The sequence below is a fragment of the Sus scrofa genome, chromosome 7 (genome assembly GCF_054392235.1).
Source record: "Sus scrofa isolate SSC_HxYL_T2T_F1_AM1 chromosome 7, Sscrofa_HxYL_maternal_Yorkshire_Landrace_v2.0, whole genome shotgun sequence".
Lineage (NCBI taxonomy): Eukaryota > Metazoa > Chordata > Mammalia > Artiodactyla > Suidae > Sus > Sus scrofa.
In genome coordinates this window covers 8192974-8204990 of record NC_139389.1, presented here as the reverse complement: position 1 = coordinate 8204990, position 12017 = coordinate 8192974, and the positions used below count along the sequence as shown (strand labels likewise).

The 12017-nt window shown below is 44.9% G+C and overlaps 1 long non-coding RNA gene across 1 annotated transcript in view; it reads right to left on the bottom strand.

The window, feature by feature from the left end:
• LOC146401174 (uncharacterized) overlaps positions 1–12017 on the bottom strand; it is a 1049691-nt gene that overhangs the window by 662918 nt on the left and 374756 nt on the right. The window lies entirely within an intron of this gene.

Sequence of the window (12017 nt, the reverse complement as noted above, 5' to 3'; positions counted from 1 at the left end):
CGCTCTTCTGTGCTTTCTCAGCAGACAAGTAACACTTTTCTAGGACTGCTCTCCGCAATAAGACATCAGCCTCACCTTGCATTTCTTCTCTCCTCTCAAAATGCTGCACAGTGCTTTTACTCTCTCGGTTTTCCTTCCCCACTCATCCTCATTCAGAGCTGACATAGGGCCTTGAACTGCTGAGTTAATTTACACTGAAGTCATGTGCAGGGTTTTCCTGAGCAGTATTTCACATGCTAAAGGTAAGTTGCACTGTTAATGTTGGAGTCAATGCTAAAGAATGAATCTCTAATATTGAAATCCCAGTAACTATTGCCCTGGTCTGGGGAAGCTAGTTTTTAAGGAAGACCTTCAAATCAATCATCAGGGCTATCACGTATTCCTCAGACTACACTTGCCACTTTCTTGAAATTTTTAGGAAGATGAGATCCTCCCATATCTAGGCAAGTGTATTTCAAAAGAGATAATGAAGAATTCTACCCATTTTTCTGTAAGAGCACAACTTTTCCCTAAAAAGGGGAGAATCAGGTCTGTCTATCTATGTCAATACTTGTGGTGTCAGAACCCAAGTCAGTAACATTGCTGATCCCAAGGGCTTCCATTTCCACTGGTCCTGGGGTAAGCTAGCCCTCCTGGCTCGTGAGCTCATGGCACATGTTCGGGGAAGGTGTGGGAGGATCACCAAGGGATTACTCTTGGGTAGAAGACTCTCCTCCTATGCCGCCTCTTACCTCAGAAGCATTCAAAGACTCAAAGCCAAGAGCCCCATTTATCTGCTCCACTTGGCCTTTTCCCACTCGCTCTCCACAAACACACACCAGGAGCAAATCTAGGCCCAGGCCTCTCTGTGACAGCTCTTGCCTCACCCAGTTACTTTGTCATACTTCAGACCAACAGCCTGACTCTTGCTGTTCTTCCTCCCATACTGCATTTTCCCCATCCACGACCTCTCCCTTCCCAGAATCCTGCTTGCCTAATAAATCCTGGCTTAAATCTATTTGAGAGCCCCCAGCCACCCCAGTCCTACAGGGGAGAAGCAAGGCTCACTGTGGCTCCGGTTGCCCAATCCTCTAAGCATGTAGCCAACTCTGCCAATTTTTAACCCGAAATTTATATTCCAAAGGGAAAACTTATGCATTCTTCTGCTTTCCTAGAAGCCAGTGATGATGCTGCAAAGTCTTCTAATGCAATCATGTCATTTAAAAAAAACCTGAGTCTGCATTAATTTCATTTTTCATGTAATCCATACAAGAATCCAGGACCCTCTATTTCCTGTCCACTTTCTTTTTCCATTTTCTGTTGGTTCTCTGTCCAAGTTTTAATGGCTCAGCTGGAGTTGAGACCATATTTGCTCCTCATGTTTGTTTGAACACTTAGGTTCTGTAAAAATATTCGCCTCCCAAATTCCCAGTGACAGACAGATGTCCTAGCTCATTGCTGTTGTTAAGTATCTTGGCAGGGAGAGAATTGGCTTCATATTTCAAAGAATCTCTTTTCTGCTAAAAAGTTTTGGTATCACCACACAAAAGTACTTACAATGTGCACTCACAAAGTAGAGCCACCAGGACCCTCTTAAAAAGAAAAGGCAATGCTTCGTTTTCTCTAAAGTCTCACTAATTAGCTCAGTGACCTCGAGCTTAACCTCATGAGGCCCTGGTTTTGTCATCTATAAATGAGGAGTTTGTTTGATTTCCAAGGTTTCTTCCAGCCATAACCTTCTACAATTCTATCGAAACAGGCCATAGCAAAGGAAACCATAATTTTGCTGTGGGCATAGAGGTTTTCAGGAAAATATTCCAAATCTACAAGCAGAGTTTAAGATGGCATCACTCTCCCTTTGCTAACAACATGCATTTCCGTTGGCTCCTGCTGTACTCTTTCACTGAGTAATTAGAAACATTCTTAAGGGGTAAAGATTTGTTGGGCCCTAGGATAGCAGGGCTCATTCTCCTGCCTTTAGAGTCCAGCATTCAAAAACTGTTGAAGCCAATTCCTCTCACCAGGCCAGATCCAGCGGCAGCCCTCTCAGTTGGGTCTATCTCAATGTCAAATGAAATGAATACAAATACATGTTTTCATAAATTGGACAAATGTGAGAAGGGCCTCGTTCAGCTCTTTCATTCGTTGTTTGTTTCACCGGCAGGGCAAGCTTCCTTCTTCTGGAATCGGAAGCAGTAGAGAAAACCCATGATCTGTTGCAACTACCTTTACCATGCATCCACCCAGTCATTTGTTCGTTGAGTCAGAGCTGCACCAGCCCCTTAGATCTGAAGTTGAGGTTGCGGGCAAATGGGGCCTGGGGGAGACAGAATTGCCAACCATCTAATGGTTTCTCCTGAGCTGGGCTGTTAGTTGACTAACAGAGCTACAACTGTCACTTTGTTCCTACAGCCCCTGACTTCCCAGCACAGCTCTGAAATACTCTGCAGAGGAAAGGACAACTCAGCGAAAACATCCCTAATCATTTTAACTCTAGCATGCGTCTAATAAAGGCCAAGGAGCAAGCTATAAAGTAGTTGGTTTCAGAAACTTGGCCTGCTTCCTAGAGGTTATTTAGCCTTTTCTCTTCCCTAATTCCCTGGATACTCTGTCTGTCACTTTACTGTTCCTCTGGGCTCTTACTCAAACCCACAGGCTATGTCTCTGTGAACAAGTACTAAATGGAGATCTAAGATGTCAGTTTCACGCACCAATCAAAAGAAATTGCCGATCTTGGACCTGTCCTCTTACAGAGTTAGAGTCACAGAGGAATATTTTTGGCTCACAATTCAGTCCTCAACCTCCAATCCCCCACATATTTCTTTTCTAATGAAAAACAGCCTGGATTAAAAAAACAAACACACATACACAACTAGCTGCATCTTCATCTTGTTTGCTGAACAAAATTTAGTGAACAAAAATATAACTTTTCATTTCTTACCATTAAGTGCATGGTTGTGTGTAAGGAGAATGGGTTGGAAGAGCCTATATCATGTCCAAGATTTCGTATTTCTTTAAAGGTATTTGTTGCAAGGATTTAGAATCCTTTCTATCAACTTTGAGTTCAAAGGGGTCAGGAAAAATATTCATTGCCAATGATTCGTTTACAAAGGTCTAGAGAAACATTCCATGTGGGGAAAAACAACGCCAAGCAAAGAGGAAAATGGAAGCTTCCTCTACCAAAATAGAGAAAAGCCCCTGCAGGAAACTGAATGACAAGAACGTCTCCAAAGTAAAAGCATTCCCAGGCACCAAAGGCACATGTGCACACATAGTTACACACATACACACACGTACACACACATGTATATATGGACACATAAACACACACCTATATGCACATAGATCTGGACCCAGTGGGTTGGTGCAGCCATGCTTGTGTTTCATGGGCTCCTTTTGTGCTTTGGCCATGATAAACTAGTAACCTCTGCATTCTGCTGCAAACACAGAGCCCTGTAAAGGTAGAACACGGCTCTACAGTTGTTTTTTAAAAACATAGAAACCCCTGACGCCATCTCTTTTGGCTTTCTACCAGAGATGACTACTCATTTATTCAACAAATATATTTTTTGATGAACCTCTACCATCATAAAACACTGGCCTCGGCTTGTGGAACTCCTGTCTGGTGAGTGAGATGGTCACCGTAAGAGATAAATAGAATAAAGATGTTTGGTGTGAAGGAGTGTGTCCACCACACGTGGAGACACAGATGAAGCAGTGACTGACTCTGCTCAGAGAAGCATTTGTGCTGAGTCTAGGCAGGTGAGGAGGAGCTTGCTCAGGAAGCAGGAAGGTCGTAGAAGAGCATGGGTAACAACAGAGGAGAGAAAGAGTGTGGGGTGTTCAGTGGACAGTAAGAGATCCCATGTGGTTGGAGTTTAGGAGGTGATTCAGATTTTGAAAAACACTGACTACCATGCAAAGAGATAAGCAATGTGCCAGCACAGCGGGATCCTCTTTCCCTCTCTTTCTGTCCATCTGTCTGTCTGTCCACCCCTCTCTCTCTTCCACGCCTGACAAACATCACTGTTAATTTAGGGATTTGTTGAGATTTTTGCTGCCGTTGGATAATCTTGGCAGTAGTGAGAAGAAAGGACAAGAGGTCATAAGACAGGGAAATTAGTTAGGAGGCTCCTACAATACTCCGTGTAAGAGCTGATGAAGAAAGCCCTGACTTGAGAAGTGAGAATAGAGAGGAGGATTCGTGGTTGCATGCCAGGAATGAGCCAGACCATCCTGGGTCTCCTAGATTCATCTCTCCTGGGAGCATCTGTCTCTTTGGAGGCCCTGTGACCCTGTTGTGCTCCATGACTCTCCTGGGGACAGCTGCCGAGCCCCACCGCACACAGGCTGCAACGCCCAGCTCTTCATTTCACTGAGGCCCCGTGCAGGCCAGAATTCCTGCCAGGTTCAGAATGTGGGGAACTCGGGCATCCTTCTCAGAAACAATCTTCAATCTGCCTCATTTTGAGGGTAAAGTCACCAGTTTGACTCACCTTTGAAAGCAGTTGTGAAAATAAAGAATCCATTTCCTGGGTTATCAGAAGCGGCTTCGCGCTGACAATGAAAGGTGAACGTACTTTTTCAGAGCTCTGTTGTTACACACCAGGATCTCCGTTGCCTTGAACGCTAACCGCCAATTCACAGTTTCCAACAAGGCAGACCCAGTTATGAAGAGATGAGAAGATACCCGGACAGGTTGTCCCACAATTAGAAATGGGATGGCAGTGAGGACAAGGGAGTCACTGTGACAGTGAGCACGAGAGACGGCGTGGAGAGTCCTCATGTTCTGAAGGCAGGTTCAGCAACGGAAGGTGGGTGGCACAACCCACGTGCCCATGCCTCAGCCATGCAGAGCCGCCACCATCCGCAGCAACCTGCAAATAGGGAAGCAGGCCGAAGGAGAGGTCGAGGACAACGGACTTCCCATGTTTACTCTTTCTTTTAAGCCCCAAACATGGCATATTGTTGGTGCTCAATAAATGCCTTTAGACTGAATAAGAAAGTCTGACTACACAAGTGGTTTTCAAACCAGGCTTTACCAAGGCCTTGGGTTCTCCCAGAAAAGCCCCAGGACCTTCTATAGGGAGGGATGTGGGTGCTGCAAAGCCGCTTCATCGGTGTTCCTGTGACTGCTGGTACCTTCTTTGCTTTAAGAAATTCCCACTATAAGACTAGGTAGTTGCTAAAAATATCCTTCGGATCCTGTGTCAGACCTCACTGGACTATTGCCAGTGCCCAGGGTACTCTAACAAGTCATAGTTAATGTAGTTTTAAGTCATTGATGACAGATAAAAACCAGCTCTCTTCCCTTACATTTAGGGAAAAAGGAGTTCTAGAAATAGCCAGTGTAGGAGGAATGAGGCTGCCATCATGGGGTTTGCCCAGCTTGCTTTATAAATATTATTCTGCCCTGGTCTCCTGGTCTTCAAACAACTGGGGATACAACTGTGACTTAAAACTGTGACCACCTCGTGCCTGCCCTCTGGCCCTCACTAGCCTGCCCCCACCCAACCCCAAAATTCTCCGAGGAGCTGGATTTCCAAACCAGAATGACTGTTTTACCACCAAGCAGTGGAGCCCAGATTTTTCTCCTCTTAGGATATCTCGCGCTCTCATTATTTCCATAATTAGCTTTAATGACCCTCCTCTTCTTCTTTCTTTCCAAACAACACACATTCTCATTCCTTGAGGGGGTGGCAGACCTCCAAGCTCTTGGCAACTCTCCCTTTGACCAAGGTCCCAAGGAAGAAGTTCAGACGGTCAGCTAAGGGCATCTAGGAAAGATGTGTGAAGAATGAGGCCTCGATAAGGAGGAAGGGATGGAGGCAGGGGGGCGGAGGGAGAGCATAACTCTACGGTGAAACAAGAACTTGGAAAACTTTATTCCAAGCCCCATTTCACAGATGGAAGGGTTTATACCTAGAGAGGTGAAGCAAATCACAGGGTTGCCATGGTGAAGTCTTGGGGAACATCAAACTGTCAAAGGTGGGGGGACAGGGTTCAAACTGAGACTCCTTTGTTGGCTTAGGTGGTGACCTGAACTTATTGTACTGTTCCAAGTGAAACGTAGCAGCAGCAGGGTCCGGATTTTTCTGGAAAGTCCAGTTCATGTCTCAACATCTGAGGCATTTAGCTGGCCCGGCCTCTTTTGTAGATGCAGCCATCTTCCTGCTGGCTGTCCCTCAGTTCTCTCTGCCAGGGGGCTCTGGGTATCTGTGGCCCGGGTCCAGAGCGGAAGGAGCAGGGGTGTTCCTGGTGCAGCGAAGGGAGTTCACCAGTGCGAGACGGCTCCCTCTCTTCTCCAGTGCTCTCCTCTCTCCCCTCACATCTCACACGGGTATTCTTGAACATGATCTCTCATGAACTCATCTGAGAATCTTAAATTACCAGCACGTACAAGCACCATTCTCTGTGCCCTGCCCAGGGGTTCTGATCCGACACAGCCCCCCAGCCTGGGATGTGCCCCCTGCCCAGGCCTCCCTCCGGCTCCAGGGACCGAAACTGCAGTACCCACCGTACTGAGAGGAAAAGATTGAGGGGCAGGGGAGGAGGAAGAAGGGCCTTGTTACACAGTTGACATAGTAACTTCATAACTGGATAAGAAAGAGACAGAAGGCGGTGAAAGCCTCTCAGCTTTCCCTGGAGAATAGAAAGGTGACTTGGGGTCTGTAAATTTAGAAAGAATTTAGGAAGCATGACTCCATAAAACTAAAGATGTGGGGAGGGAAAGAATGAAGTAGTTCATTTGCTGGGAGCAGACAGTCTTGACAAGGGACATTGGGTAACGTGTCCAGGTTGCCAGAGAATTCAGCACCAAGATGAAGCCTAATGTGGGGGTGCCTCCCCAGTGCAGCCCCAACTCGGGAAGAAGTGCTCTTAAATTCCTCTTCAGCACGGGTGGCATCCTCTCTCAGATGACACACTGGTCTGCACGTGACAGAAAGGAAGGACATGGAATGTTCGCAGTGCCTTGTGCTTTGTATTTATTACAAAGTAGTAATTCACACAATGCAGATAATGTATTACAAATTAATAAATACAGTAGGAGCTCATTTTGTTAAAAGCGAACACACATATACACACACTGTCTCTCACACACATACACACACACTGTCTCTCACACACATACACACACACATACACACATACATTTCCCTAAACCACCTGAGCCTATGGGAAGAAACTGTCACTTTAACGACAGTTACTGAAATTTCTGACCTTGAGCTCCCTTTGCGAATTCAGAACTCCCAGCCCTCTGAAGGCATCTCCAGGAAGCTCTGGAGTCCTTTGGCCTGTCTTTTATCTGACTCCTCACTAGTTTTGGTGCCGGTCCTGCCCTGCTTCGTGAGATCTCAGCAGCATGATAACAGTGAAAACAAAGAGGCAAACCAAGCGCAGGTGGCTGGACCCCAGGCCCAGCAACACCTCAGCCTCAATGAGTCAGATGCATTTCTGGGCCTGTCCTCCTTTCTGCCAGCACTCAGCCCACCTGTTTTGTACCTCATGCAAACGGGCATCTGGTAAACCTCTGTCACTTAGCTTAGCCACTTCCTCTGAAACTCATCCTGAGACCCAAGAAAAATAGACACATAGACACACAGGCAGGAGTATGAACTCACACTTGCACACAGACATCACAGAAAAATACAGAACAGCAGAGAAGGATCACTTCGTGTGTTTTTTTTGGTGGGAAGAGGGTATTTCTTCTCTCGATTTATCTTCTTAAATTTTTCTCGAGTTCCTTTGAATTTTGAATTCTACTTAAATATCTAATAACAAAAATAAATAGAAGTCATTTATAAAGCGTCTATGAAAAATTAGTCAAATAGGCACAGTCTCTTTTGCTTCACTCATTCATTCATTCAACAAACATTGGTTTTCATGTTGTTTGTACTTAATGCTAAGGATTAGAAGGGGATGGATAGATTATTTCTCTTCCCAAGCTGTCACTTATCAAGGAAAGAAGCATACATTGAAGGCACAGGTGCAATAAATTCTGTAAACCCAAATCTGGTATTAAAATATTACAAAAGATTTCTTAGCACCAGTTAATGATCAGTGTGTAACATTATCTCCCAAAAGAAGTTTCCAGCTCAATCAAAGAGTCTCTCAGGGCACAAAGATAATGGGATTTGATCTTTACAGGATGCCACTATTTAGGTAAGGAGGCTCAGCCTTTGTTTTTTCACCAACAGCCCAGAACTTCTGTCTCCAAATAAAGAGTGTCCCTCAAAGTATTCACCACAAAAAGCTATGTACTCATTCTAATGATATTGTTTCTCAGATTATTTTTGGAGCTGTTCTTTTGGATCCTTGTTTATAACCAGTTTATCATCCACAAGGGAAAAGGGGTAGCTTTTTTTGTAACCTGCTTTAGAATTCATATTAAAAGGAAGGGAGGAGATGAGGTGTTAGGAGTCACCAGGGATCAGGACACACAAGATGCCACATGGAATGGAAAAAGCAGCCCAGACAGTGAATTCTCTGAGGACAACCGTGGTCCTCCCCTGATGCCTAGCACAGTGCCTTGCAGACAGTAGTAAATTAATAGATACAGCTTGGGGAGGCGGGGAGGGAAGCAGCATCATGACAGCATTATGGTCAGATTGGCAATCCCAGTATGCCATGTCACCAGCTGTCTGGACCAGCCAAGGTTTCTCCCTCTGGAGATGAGGTGCCACTATAAAAACTCAAAGGAAAATTCTCTTCTTCTCATCTTCATTTCCAAAGGAGGCTCAGAGTTAGGCTTTAACTAAAAATATTCTCAGTCTCAATATTCATAACCACATATTTGACACAAAGGCTGAGGGTTGCCAGAATCATCTTAATAGCCAAAGGCAAGCAGATTCAAAACCAAACTTTTCACACTCAGGCCAAAGCCCACAGGTCCAGACTGGCCCTCATAGTGGCTGGAGGCCTTGCTGGCCTTTCCTTTCATGCCTGCCCCCTGGCTGAGGTTCAGGGCTTTGGGGCAGTGTTAGACAGTGACAGCCAGGTCACCATGCACCAGCCCTGCCCTCCCAGCAAAGCAGACACCTGTCTGTGGAAGGGCCCTGTTTTGCTCCTTCCTGATATTCCATGAATTCAGCCTTCCAGGCTTGGGACTACTAGCCAGGGCCAGCAGGGGCCAATAGCTCTCTCCAACTTTTTCTCTGAAAGAAAAGGTGTTTCAGAAAATCTCTCTCCCTGGGGGAGTCGGGAGTGTTGGGGATAGAGAAGAGCTTTGTCTAGACAATCAGGATCTGCTGCTATATTTCACTTTCCCTAGAACATGAAAAAGAAATGCTTTCCCCCCACCTCCCTCATTCAAACTGCAGACACCTTAAAATAAAACAATGGACTGCAAGTATGTCATCCAGTAGCCAGCTGACTTTTGTACTCCTGGAAATCTCTGGGATGAGAAAGACAGTCTTATCTGGCTCCATCAAGAAAATCTTACATGGATTCAGAAATCCCTTTATTGTGCCCTCTTTTTGGCATATTATAATTTTTATTAGTAATCAAATCACATAAAATGGTTAATTATTGACTACATTCTCTTAATGGTTTATGATACAGCCAACCCTGTGCTTAAAGTCAGTTATCTCATCTAATCCATACAGAAATGCTGTGGAACAGGGTTTATTCCAGTTTTATAGAAATAAAAAGGTGTGTAGCCAGTACCCCAAACAGCGTAACAAATCCACAACATAACAGCACTGCTGATGTGACTAATGCATACTGTTACCGGTTATTTTTGAGTTCCCTGGAAACTGTTTTTTCTCTGTGTTGTTATAGTTGAAAAACAATCTTTCTACCTGAGTAGAAAATAAGACCTATGGAGGCACAGAGTATGTAGTTTTGATCAGACAAACTTCAGAAACTAGGTTAATCTGACGGCTGAAGCCGGTCACAGCCAGAGCTTAGCTGTAAGGCCCTTGAGTGTGAACTGAACGGGAAGGGGGAAACCACACATAAACTTCCTCTCCTAAAATTTTAGCCCCTTCTTGCCTCCTGCCCCTCGCTTTCTAGCACAGCTTTCCAGTGTGGGCCTGTCTGAGATTGGCCTGCTTCAGCCTGACTCCAAGGTATCTTTGATCTAGAAAGTTGCAAGACCAAAAGAAAGTAATATTTTCAGTCTGATTAACTAGGACCTAGCGTACGCTTTGCACTTAATAGATGCTCAACAAATACTTATTAAACTACTGCCTGGGCCAAAAACTCTCATTGGCCAAGTGAGAGCACCCACCACCACCCCATGTTCCTGAGTTGGGCTTTCTCAAAGACCCCTTTGGTACTGTGGATGTCAGATTATTTCCGAGCCGTCATCTCTAGCTAGGTCCACCAGAAAGGCCAAGCATGGTACACGTGGCCCGTGTGCTGACCTTCACTGGCTTTTCCCATGCCTGGGACTAATCTCAGGCAATCAGGACTGAAAGCTTTTTTGCCAGAGTTGGAGGCTTTCAGAGTGTAAGGATGGGCCCCCCCAAAGCTGAGAAGCCACTCAGGACTAGTCCTGGACATTCATGGAGCCAGCATTTGTCTTGCTGCTGTCTCCCCTCCTCTCTGTTCCTAATCTTCCTGGTGTCCAGTGTCCCATTCCTTTAAATATCCCCCTAAGGTGTTAATTGATAACTAAGGTGGAATATTTACTTTTTAAAAGCAGGATTCATACTGGAAAATTCTTATACCCAAAGAAGACAGACGGTTCTGATGAGAAGATACTGTCAACATCATGTACCAGGTCTTGTGAAACCAGTAAGATCAGCGAACACATGGATGGATAACCCACCCCTAGCCTGGGATTCCAAAGAAGTTTCTCCAGAGAGACTTCACTGGCATTAAAAGATAGCCGCTTGGCTTGGTTCCTGATACTTTAGAACTGGAGATGTCCCCCACTAGCTCTCCTCCATCAGCACTCTTCATGGAGCCGCTGTCTGTATGTCAAGCCCTCTAGCTGGAAGGCACCCAGCACCATGGAGAACTGACTGCCTATCCTGCCCAGCCCACGAGCTTCAGGCCCACGAAGGAGAGGACTGTCAAATGTCCGTCAGGAAATGCTTGTTAACCATGTCATCCCAGAGACAAGGGCAGACTCAGGTTTTGTGGACCCTGAAGTTCAGAAAATTTGGGACATGTTTCAGAAAAAGAATTTGAAAAGGTTCCTTCTACAAATTGTCAAAAACATATGACTTATGACGTATTGCCTGGGCCCTTAACCAAAGGGACACCTTTGTAAGTGAGGGGCCCTAGAGCTTAAGCTTCGTGGACTTTGTGGCAAACCCACCTTTGCTCTAAAGCCAAGAAATGGTCTTTCTCTGGAAGACAGAATTGGGACCCACCTCACTCCCATAACTTAACAATCTGTGAACTGCAGAGGTGGAGCGGCAGGTTGTCTTGGACAGTGAGGCATCCTCTTTTCCCATGGGCCTCCGGAAAGATGCGATGCTATTTCTAGAGCACAAACTTTCTTCAGCATTTCACTTTGGCCTCTTGAAATTTTCACAGCAAAGCAAATTATAGTCCTGGATGGAAACAAAATAGCTTTCATTTTGCTTTTTCTTATTATTCCAGTGAGACAAAGACAGAAGATATTAATATTTAATCAACATAGCAAAAATACCTGTCCTTAATGCTTTTCTACCTTTCTTTCCTTCTTCCTTCCCTTCCTTTCTTTCTTCTTCTTCTTTTTTTTTTCCTTCTTTCTTGAGATTAAAAAGGTCAGCAGTTTCAAACATGTTTTATTAGTGGTAGAACAATACTTATTTGTTTTTCTGTAACAGACAGCATTGCTAATGATTTGGAAAAAAGAGTCCCCTGAACAGATGGATATTGATAACTCTTATCATTGTCTTTATTATGTGTTCCTGTGCCTGTTGCTAATACTAGTTAATAGTAATAGTAACCAGCTCTCTCCATAAGACTTCACAAGTGACGCGAATAATTAACAAATTCATCAAGTACAATGTAAGCAGAGTTTAGGAAACAAAGAACACTGGAAATGCTGGCCCAGTTGAGTTTTCCCTCCAAATCCCCACTCTGATGTTCCAGGCCAT